Raw genomic sequence first — 11,615 nt, forward strand, 5'->3', positions numbered from 1 at the left:
AAAAGAGGCTGAAATAAGGATAGCTCAGTGAGGAAATTCAGTGGAGAAAAGAGGCTGAATAATTCAGCCAGAAGGTGAGAGAAAGAACGACATGGGGAGACCAAGTTTTGGTGAACAAGGCCCGCACTTTATTTTCCAAAGTAGTTTTTATACCTTAAGTTATGCATAGAGGATAATGGGGGAAGGGGTAGAGTCATGCAGTAAGCCAGGCTTTCTTCCTGCAAACTTATCATATGCAAAAATTTAGGTGATTTGCATCATCTTCTGGCCCAGAGGCCTGTTAACATTTTAACGTATGTTAAATGTTAACTCAGAAAACTTATTTTTCTCTAAAGGTGACTAGTCAGGTGCCACCCTCCAAAAGCATTAAAGTTGCATTCCTATAGGGCAAAGGTGTGGTGGGCTACAACAAGAAAAAGAATTAACTCAAGGGTCCCAGGTTGCAAACATTAAAGCTACTACTTACACCAATTATATTAATCAATACACTGCCAGGGACACAGCAGGTAAGGGATATGGAAACTTAGCAGCAAACATTGGCCCAACAAGTGAAAATCCCTTCACCAATACAATTTCTAATCAATCTTTTAACCGCTCAAAGGAATCTGTGTTTAGACAGTTTAGAACATCTCCTGCCTCTCACAGTTGGGAGGCTCTGAACGATCACATGTGGCCGGAAAAACCTGTTCAGGCAGGCTAGAGGACTTCCAAAGGAGTTTGTAGGTTGAAACACTATCACACCCAGGAACTTTATTAACTGGAGCTGTAAGTTAACTCTTTTTTTCAGAGAGAGGTAGTAGGGGACAGCCCCCCATAAAGTCAGAGGTGTAGGTGAGAGCACAAAGCAGAAAGTAGGCAGACTCTGGTTTTGGGGGGTATATGCTCGAGAATTTCCAGGGGTACTCCTGAGGCTCGATCCCGCCTTTGCGTATGCCAAGCCTCCTTCCTCATGACCTTTGCCACGGGCAGAGCTCGCTCCCAGCAAGGAATTCCTGCCACCCCAGATCCAGGGCCAGCAAAACTGTCCTGTCAGCGATTCGGAAGGCACTTTGGAGACTGCTGGAGAAAGCTATAATGTAACTTAGCAAACTGCTAAGCATTTGAGTTCCCAGCAGCAAATCATGGATTTATCCCCAAATTACTCTAAAATGCAGAGTCACGATTCTTATAGATAGCTATATTATTCTATCTTTAATATGAGCAGTGACTGTATTCTCTAGATTTTATTTTTTTAGAATTTTGTATCTTTCTACCTTGGAGCTTCCCAGGTGACTCAGTGGTAAAGGACCCATCTGCCAGTGCAGGAGACACCAGTTCAAGCCCTGGGTTGGGAAGATCCCCTGAAGAAAGAAATGGCAACCCAGTCCAGTATTCTTGCCTGGAAAATCCCATGGACAGAGGAGCCTGGCAGACTACAGGCCACGCAGTCACAAAAGAGTTGGACAGGACTTAATAATTAACATACACAAGAGACAACTCTACACATGGGCATCACCAGATGGTCAATACCAAAATCAGATTGATTCTATTCTTTGCAGCTGAAGATGGAGAAGCTCTATACAGTCAGCAAAAACAATACCAGGAGCTGATTGTGGCTCAGATCATGAACTTCTTACTGCAAAATTCAGACTGAAACTCAAGAAAGTAGGAAAAACCACTAGACCATTCAGGTATGATCTAAATCAAATCCCTTATGATCATACAGTGGAAATGACAAATAGATTCAAGGGATTAGATCTGATAGACAGAGTGCCTGAAGAACTATGGATGGAAGTTCATGACATTGTACAGGAGGCAGGGATCAAAACCATCCCCAAGAAGAAGAAATCCAAAAAGGCAAAATGGTTGTCTGAGGAGGACTTACAAATACCTGAGAAAAGAAATGAAAGGCAAAGAAGAAAAGAAAAGATATACCCACCTGAATGCAGAGTTCCAAAGAATAGCAAGGAGAGATAAGAAAGCCTTTGTAAGTGGCCAATGCAAAGAAATAGAGGAAAATAATAGAATGGGAAAGACTAGAGATCTCTTCAAGAAAATTAGAGATACCAAGGAAATATTTCATGTAAAGATGGGCACAATAAAGTACAGAAGTGGTATGGTCCTAACAGAAGCAGAAGATATTAGGAAGAGGTGGCAAGACTACACAGAAGAACTATACAAAGAAGATTTTCATGACCCAGATAACCACAATGGTGTGATCACTCACCTAGAGCCAGACATCTGGAATGTGAAGTCAAGTGGGCCTTAGGAAGCATTTCTACAAACAAAGTTAGTGGAGGTGACAGAATTCCAGATGAGCGATTTCAAATCTAAAAGATGATGTTGTCAAAGTCCGTTCAGTTCAGTCCAATCACGCAGTCATGTCCAACTCTTTGCAACCCCATGGACCACAGCACGCCAGGCCTCCCTGTCCATCACCAGCTCCCGGAGTTCACTCAAACTCATGTCCATTGAGTTGGTGATGACATTCAACCATCTCCTCCTCTGTCGTCCCCTTCTCCTCCTGCCTTCAATCTTTCCAAGCACCATCAGGGTCTTTTCCGGTGAGTCAGCTCTTTGCATCAGGTGGCCAAATTATTGGAGTTGTCGAAGTACTGAACTCAATATGCTAGCAAATTTGGAAAACTCAGCCATGGCCACAGGATTGGAAAAGGTCAGTTTTCATTCCAATCCCAAAGAAAGGCAATGCCAAAGAATGTTCAAACTACCGCACAATTGCACTCATTTCACACGCTAGCAAAGTAATGCTCAAAATTCTGCAAGCCAGGCTTCAGTGGTATGTGAACTGTGAACTCCCAGATGTTCAAACTGGATTTAGAAAAGGCAGAGGAACCACAGATTAAATTGCCAACATCTGCTGGATCATAGAAAAATGAAGAAAATTCCAGAAAAACATCTACTTCTGCTTCATTGACTATGCCAAAGCCTTTGACTGTGTAGATCACAACAAACTGTGGAAAATTTTTAAACAGATGGGAATACCAAACCACTTGACCTGCCTCCTAAGAAATCTGTATGTAGGTCAAGAAGAAACAGAACCACACATGGAACAATAGACTGGTTCCAAATTGGGAAAGGAGTACGTCAAGGATGTATATTGTCACCCTACTTATTTAACTTATATGCAGAGAACATCATGCAAAATGCTGGGCTCAGTGAAGCACAAGCTGGAATCAAGATTGCCAGGAGAAATAACAATAACCTCAGATATGCAGATGACACCACCCTTATGACAGAAAGTGAAGAAGAACTAAAAAGCCTCTTGATGAAAGTGAAAGATGAGAGTGAAAAAGCTGTCTTAAAACTAAGCATTCAGAACATGAAGATCATGGCATCTGGTCCCATCACTTCATGGCAAATAGATGGGGAAACAATGGAAACAGTGTCAGACTTTATTTTTCTGGGCTCCAAAATCACTGCAGATGGTGATTGCATCCATGAAGTTAAAAGACTCTTGCTCCTTGGAAGAAAAGCTATAACCAACCTAAACAACATATTATAACACAGAGACATTACTTTGCCAACAAAGGTCCATCTAGTCAAAGCTATGGTTTTTCCAGTAGTCATGTATGGATGTAAGAGTTCGACCATAAAGAAAGCTGAGCGTGGAAGAATTGATGCTTTTGAACTGTGGTGTTGGAGAAGACTCTTGAGAGTCCCTTGGACTGCAAGGAGATCAAACCACTCAATCCTGAAGGAAATCAGTCCTGAATATTCATTGGAAGGACTGATGGTGAAGCTGAAGCTCCAGTACTTTGTCCACCTAATTCAAAGAACTGATTCATTGGAGAAGACCCTGGTGCTGGGAAAGATTGAAGGCAGGAGGAGAAGGGGATGACAGAGGATGAGATGATTGGATGGCTTCACCAACTCAGTAGACATGAGTTTGAGCAAGCTCTGGGAGTTGGTGATGGACAGGGAAGCCTGGTGTGCTGCAGTCCATGGGGTCGCGAAGAGTCGGACACGACTAAGTGACTGAACTGAACTGAAGCAGCAAGGAAACAACAACAACCTCTCTACCTTGTGTGCCAATTGTGTCGATGCCTTTTGTATCAATTTGGGAGGGGTGGGAATTGTGGGGAGGGTATCACTGGAGTCCAATCAAAGGGATTTTAGAAGCTTTCAGACATGATAAAAAGTGTCTGGCTATGGATAGCTAAATTATAACACTGTCCTTTGGGTATCTCTAGGATCCTAGAATCTAACCTCGAGAATAGGGAGCAAAAGAACAAAGATGTGTGGCAAAGGATTGTTCATATTTTCAGAGAGTGAGAGGCTTTCCTTGTTAAGACAAAGGGTTAAGCTGCCATGTGCTCCACTGATGTTTCCTCTCTCCTGCTTGGCTATTTTACTACAACCTCTTATTTGTTCATTACTAATATTTATAGAAAGAAGTTTTGTATTTTGCCGCATCATAATAGACGTTTGACTAAAGAGGAAGTCAGGGATTATTAATCTGTGCCAAGACCTAAATTCAAAGCAATATTCATTTTGACTGGCAGATACATGGATTTTGTGCCCAGCATCATGTTTAATGAAGCAGATAATCAAAACAGGAGGCACTGATTGATTGTACCCCATGAAATCACTGAGCCAGCACTGTTTAGTCTTGTAATTCAAGCAGATTGGAGTGTGACTTTAAAAAAAATCAGAATATCGTTGCTACCACCTGGCTTTCCATTTATACTTTAGATGCATGAGTAAAAGGAAAAATTCCTAGAAGAGATTAGATTTTTTTTAAAGATAACATGTCTGATATTTACAAAATTCTTGGCTCTAAACAACCACGTGTGATGAATTGACAATGAATTTGAGGAAATAACTAAATGGTGAACCACAGCCTGAAAACTTTTGGGAAAATATCTATATAAAGTGGTAAAACCCAGGAAACTCCAAATTTAGCTCTCTGGTACTGAGCTGTGCCCTGTTACCATTTTCTACAACCTTGTCATTACTTTGGGTTAAGTTCAGCTTTGAGACATGGGAAGAGGCAAGGGACAGCTAATTTAGGAAGATTTGTTAGTGGCAGAAAGGACAAGAGCACCCTGTCTAAAGTATCATGCTAGATGTGCTATGTGCTGTGTGCTGTGATCAGTCGTGTCTGACTCTTTCGACCCCATGGACTGTAGCCCACTAGGCTCCTTTGTCCTTGGGATTCTCCAGGCAAGAATACTGGAGTGGGTTGCCATTTCCTTCTCCAGGGTTATGCTAGATACTGGAGAAGAAAGAAACAAGTAAGAGAAGGGAGAAAGGTGGGGGAAATAGAAAATAAAGCCAAAGAGAGATAGATTTCTGATATTCATCACTTGATTTGCTTTTGGAAATTAGTCATTTACAGAAATGCCATTTGTCTCTGATGTCTGTCCCCAGTCGGTATCAAAAAGTAAAAAACTAAGGCAGAGGATAGTAAAAATCTGCAACCACCAAGGAATCAAAGGAATTCTTTAAAACTGTAATGTCTTTTTTCTAAAAGACTGGAAATTTTGATTGCAAAATTAAAAGAATCTTATTTTTAAACCTAGTTTAAACAATAGAGAAATACATAATGAAGTGAGTATATTAAATAATGAACAATTTAGTATATATTCCTACAAGTGTTTCAATATATGTAATACGGGTGGTATTTATATGTCAATTTTAATGGAATATTAATACATTGTAACAGGATTATACCTACATTCTCTTCTGAAAGCCTTTTATCCACTCGACATTACATTTTTCAGTCTCTTTGCGCGTCAAAATTTAGAGACAACTACATTCAAGAATATTCCAATTCCCTATTTTCCTTATTAAATGTATTAGCCAAGATTGAGATGATTTCTTCCTCAAATATTCTCTGTCAAAACATTTCTGTTAATGAAGAAAAGAGTGAAATTCAGGTAGTTGAACCAGGGAAAGATCAAGTTTTGGTTCTTTCTAACATCTCAATAAACTGTGGAAAATTCTGAAAGAGATGGGAATACCAGACCACCTGATCTGCCTCTTGAGAAACCTGTATGCAGGTCAGGAAGCAACAGTTAGAATTGGACATGGAACAACAGACTGGTTCCAAATAGGAAAAGGAGTCCGTCAAGGCTGTATATTGTCACCCTGCTTATTTAACTTCTATGCAGAGTACATTATGCAAAATGCTGGGCTCAGTGAAGCACAAGCTGGAATCAAGATTGCTGGGAGAAATAACAATAACCTCAGATATGCAGATGACACCACCCTTATGGCAGAAAGTGAAGAAGAACAAAAGAACCTCTTGATGAAAGTGAAAGAGGAAAGTGAAAAAGTTGGCTTAAAGCTCAACATTCAGAAAACTAAGATCATGGCATCTAGCCCCATCACTACATGGCAAATAGATGGGGAAACAGTGGAAACACTGTCAGACTTTATTTTTCTGGGCTCCAAAATCACTGCAGATGGTGATTGCAGCCATGAAATTAAAAGACGCTTACTCCTTGGAAGGAAAGTTATGATGAACATAGACAGCATATTGAAAAGCAGAGACATTACTTTGTCAACAAAGGTCCGTCTAGTCAAAGATATGGTTTTTCCATTGGTCATGTATAGATTTGAGAGTTGGACTATAAAGAAAGCTGAGCACCGAAGAATGGATGCTTTTGAACTGTGGTATTGGAGAAGACTCTTGAGAGTCCCTTGGACTGCAAGGAGATCCAACCAGCACATCCTAGAGGAAGTCAGTCCTGAATATTCATTGGAAGGACTGATGCTGAAGCTGAAACTCCAATACTTTGGCCACCTGATGCAAAGAGCAGACTCATTGGAAAAGACCCTGATGCTGGGAAAGATTGAGGGCAGGAGGAGAAAGGGACGACAGAGGATGAGATGGTTAGATGGCATCACCAACTCAATGGACATGGGTTTGGGCGGACTCCAGGAGTTGGTGATGGACAGGGAGGCCTGGTGTGCTGCGGTTCATGGGATTGCAAAGAGTCGGACACAACTGAGCGACTGAACTGAACTGAGGACATTCTGCTAAGTGAAATAAGACAGTCACAAAAAGACAAATACTGTGTTATTCCACATATACAAGGTTCTTAGAGTAGACAAAATAATAGGACAGAAAGTAGAATGGTGGTTTTCATGGGTCAAGGAGAAGGTGAAATGGGGAGTTAATGTTTGATGGGTACAGAGTTACAGGTTTGCAGTGATAAGGTCTATGGAGGAAGATGGTGGTGATGAATACACAACAATGTGAATGCATTTAATATCACTGGACTGTACACTTAAAAATATTTAATAGCTAAGATGGGATTTCCCTGTTGGTACAGTGGATAAGAATCCACCTGCAAATGCAGGGGACATGGGTTCAGTCCCCAGTCCAGGAAGATTCGATGTGCCGTGGAGCAACTAAGCCCATGCACCACAACTGTTGAGTCTGCGGGCCACAACTACTGAAGCTGGCATGCTTTAGAGCCCTCACGTGGCAACTACTGAAGCCTGTGTGGCTAGAGCCTGTTTTCCACAACAAAAGAAGCCACTTCAATGAGAAGCCCGTAGCCCATGCACTTCAACAAATGTTCACCACATCTAGAGAAAGCTGGTGTGCAGCAACCAAGACTCAGCATAGCCAAAAATAAATTAATTCATTAACTTAAAAAATTAGCTAAGATGGTAGATTCTGCTATATGTATTTTATCACACACACAAAACAGTTAAGGGTGCACAATTCTGGCTGATCACTGGTCCTACATTCCTGGAAGCAGGCCTCAACCCTGACCCTTCCTGCACCTGATTTCTGCTCTGAGTCAACTGGTTTACAGCAGGAGCAGCTGGAGAGGGAGGCCATACCTGGGTGATGATGATGTGGGTGTTTGCTGCTGAGCTGGGCTGGTAGGGTAGGGAAGGATGGGGACAGCTCTGAGTGCCAACAACAAGGATCTGAAAACGTGGACCTGGGACATTGCCTAAAGCTGGAAGACCCCTCATCCTGGCCTGGATTGCCCAATAGGTCGCCCTGCTCTTCAGAGCCTGAGAAAGGGTAGAAGCTTGTGTACTGACACTTTACCAGAACTCCCCAAAACTTTTGGCAGGGACTGGAATTAACTCTTGATGGAATGGAAAGGAGAGATGGTACAAGCCAGTGAACAGAGAGGTGATGGGAAAACAACCCTCTCCACAGAGAGGTGAAGAGTCCAACTCTGGGCTGAAAACCTGTGTGACTTTTCTGGCCAGCCTCACGTGGAGAGCTGCCCTCCTCAACCCCAGACTGCTGACAGCTGGGCACTGCAGTCTCTCTCAGGGCCCAGACCTGAGAGATGTTCACACTCCTCGCACTTTCTTCCTTCCTAGTCTTGGTTTCTGAGGCCCTGGGCCAAGGTTCTCTTGTGGTACCTCTGCTAAGGCCTGCATAAGAGAAGAGAATGGAGAAAGCTTGAAGACCCCTGTCCCCACTTGGACTCAGGCCCAGGTCTCTTTACACTGAGTTCTTCCCCTACCCCCACCTCAGGGTCCATAAAGCTGCTGGAGCCTTTTGCTCTGGGCTCTCTGATCAGGGAGGCAGGCTCTATGCAGGCCATTCCACTGGGGAAAAGTGAATGAGAGCTGTACTTCCTCTGGGTTCAGACGCTGGCCTGTGTTCTCACAGTAAGGGTGTTAACTTAGTCTCTCAGCTCAGCTGAGCTCCTAATAAGGAGTGGTGGGGTGTGGTCACGGATCAGGAGAGCCTGGGGACTGAGTTAATCTTGATCAGACCCATGTTGCCTCAGCTTTGAAGATGCCAACAGGAGACATCAAGTAGGTGGTGTGAGTCACTGTGTGGATTGCCTCAGCTTCAAAACAACAACAGGAAGCAACATGCAGCCTGGTATGAGCCATGTGCGCCCCAATAGCTGAGGGTTTTCCTTGCAGTCACTGCTCTCTCCCTCACCCTCACCCTGAACCAAGAGGAAGTACACACCCCAAGCCCATGACAGAGAGCGCCATCAGCCAGGCAAGCTGGGTGTGCGGCCAGGCTGCCGTTGGGCTGTCATAGCTGCTCCGCTGGGCTCACCCAGAGCTTCCGGAGTGTCCAGAGAGATTTCTCCCTAAACTACCCCCAACTTCACTCTCTCTCTCTGCGGACGCTCCTCCACACTCATCTGCAGTGGTGACTCCACTTTCTACTGTATTAAGTGTCATGTTGTCTTACAGAGGTGCAAAGCACAGAAGTGAAACAAAACTCAAGCCACAGTCAGAGTTGCCCACCTCTCCCCTCATGACTCCTTTCTGACTGGTGAGCTGGGTGAGTGGGCAGCCTCACTTCACCTCAGTTTCTTCCTCAGTTGCTCAGAGAGAGAAGCAAGACCACTCTCACCAAGGAGTGAGGAAAAAGTGAGGTCACATTTGCCAAGCCCTGGGTGCCCAAGAGTGGGCTTCCCTGATAGCTCAGTTGGTAGAGAATCTGCCTGCAATGCAGGAGATCCCGGTTCAATTCCTGGGTCGGGAAGATCCGCTGGAGAAGAGATAGGCTACCCACTCCAGTATTCTCGGGCTTCCCTTGTAGCTCAGCTGGTGAAGAATCTGCCTGCAATGCAGGAGACCTGGGTTCAATCCCTGGGTTGCCAAGATCCATGAGAAGGGAAAGACTATCCACTCCAGTATTCTGGCCCGGAGAATTCCATGGACTGTATAGTCCACAGGGTTGCAAAGAGTCGGACACGACTTTCGCTTTCATTCGGTGCCCAAGAGATGATCAACAAATATCAGCTCTCCTCATTGACTGAAGAAGCTTCAGTTATTTTTAAACTCTCCAGGATCCCCCAGAGAGAAGCCCTCTACTCCCTTCTGACTGCTGCTGCTGCTGCTGCTAAGTCGCTCAGTCGTGTCCGATTCTGTGCGACCCTAGAGATGGCAGCCCACCAGGCTCCGCCGTCCCTGGGATTCTCCAGGCAAGAACACTGGAGTGGGTTGCCATTTCCTTCTCCAATGCATGAAAGTGAAAAGTGAAAGGGAAGTCGCTCAGTTGTGTCCGACTCTTAGCGACCCCATGGACTGCAGCCCACTAGACTTCTCCATCCATGGGATTTTCCAGGCAAGAGTACTGGAGAACCCCAAATCTCTCCCTTTGCAGAAATGCTGACTTCCTTTTCTTAAGAAATTTTTTTCTTTATTCACCTCGGCCCTTTTTCTTCTTGATGGACTCAAAATACTTTATTATAAATATCATATTTAAAAATATTTAATATGCACATGGTAACACAAACACTGTTTGTGCTAAAGTAGCTTATATTTTATTTTTAATTTAAAAATGTTATTGAAGTATAGTTGATATATAATCTTTTGTTAGTTTCAGGTATACAGCAAAGTGATTCAGTTATAGATTATACATACATATATATACCATATAGATTATTACAAAATATCAGGTATAGGTCCCTGTGCTATGTAGTAAGTCCTTGTTTATCTATTTTATATATAGCAGTGTGTATATGCAGTAGCTTATATTTTAAATGCAAACTCTGAGCTCCATGTAACGGAGACATGGAATTTTTTTTTTCTTTTTTTGGTTGTGCCTTGTGGTTTGTGGGATCTCAGTTACCTAACCACGGTTTGAACCCGAGCCATCGCAGTGAAAGCCTGGGATCCTAACAACTATGTCAGCCAGAAACTCTGGAAATACACACGCACACACACACACACACACACATATATATACTTTTTAGCTAAACTCAGATTTAATAAATTAATAAATTATTTACTCGAAAAAAGAATAAGTTGATGACAAATTCACACTCAAGTACTTTTGACCATTGAGGAAAGTAGCCTATCATTTGAAACCTTAGCAGCAAACATAGCATATACATAGGTTACACACATTTTGCTATTTGTTAAATACATTGGCATATAGATGAAATATATTTACATCCTTCAGTAAGCTGTAAGAGCACAAAACTAGAGAACAAATCTTTCCTATATTCAACTTATTTGGTCTGAAAATAATATACTTTCCAGCTTTCAACATATATTCTAATTTCTTACCTTGCCTTAGAAAGTAAATTTACACAGTTCAACCTGTATTATTTCCATGTTAAATACTAGTTGCATGCATTTATTAAACAGGAGCATCCTTATGAGGGGATTTATGAATTCGTTCTGGGACAGAAAATGAGAACCAGATAGTGATTTCATCACCTTAAACGGAATTCCTTAGCATCCCCTCATGATAACGTATGGCAAATCTTTAACCATAAAGTACATTCTGGGCCTTGTGTAGTTCAAAGTGCTAGGGCAAAATCATACCATTCTCACTATCTTTGAAAATAAACAGAATTCTTATACTTACCTTAGATCTTGTTTGAACATCCCATTCAATTGATTGGAATTTTTTAAAATGCTGCATTACAAATGTAATACCAAATGAAGAAAACAAGTTAAATCTTATTCAAAGCAATTATCAGTCTAATAGCATCAGTAAAAAAACAAAACAAAATGGTACTTTTAGTCAAGGCATGAAATAGACATAAAATCTAGCTATTTTCCTATTATTCTTTGAGCACTTTTAAGTTGGAAAATACATTATAAAAAACTGAAAATAAGAGAAAGATTAATACCACAGTTATAACCACTGGGACACAAGAATCATTAAATGATAGGATTGAGTACTTCTCTCGTGGTGCAGTGGTTAA

At 42.2% G+C, this 11,615-nt stretch overlaps 1 protein-coding gene across 1 annotated transcript in view; it reads left to right on the top strand.

Moving 5' to 3' along the window:
- The window catches only part of LRP11 (low density lipoprotein receptor-related protein 11), a 76,982-nt gene that overhangs the window by 885 nt on the left and 64,482 nt on the right, over positions 1-11,615 (top strand). The window lies entirely within an intron of this gene.

This window comes from Bison bison, unplaced genomic scaffold (assembly GCF_000754665.1).
Source record: "Bison bison bison isolate TAMUID 2011002044 unplaced genomic scaffold, Bison_UMD1.0 scf7180017864483, whole genome shotgun sequence".
Lineage (NCBI taxonomy): Eukaryota > Metazoa > Chordata > Mammalia > Artiodactyla > Bovidae > Bison > Bison bison.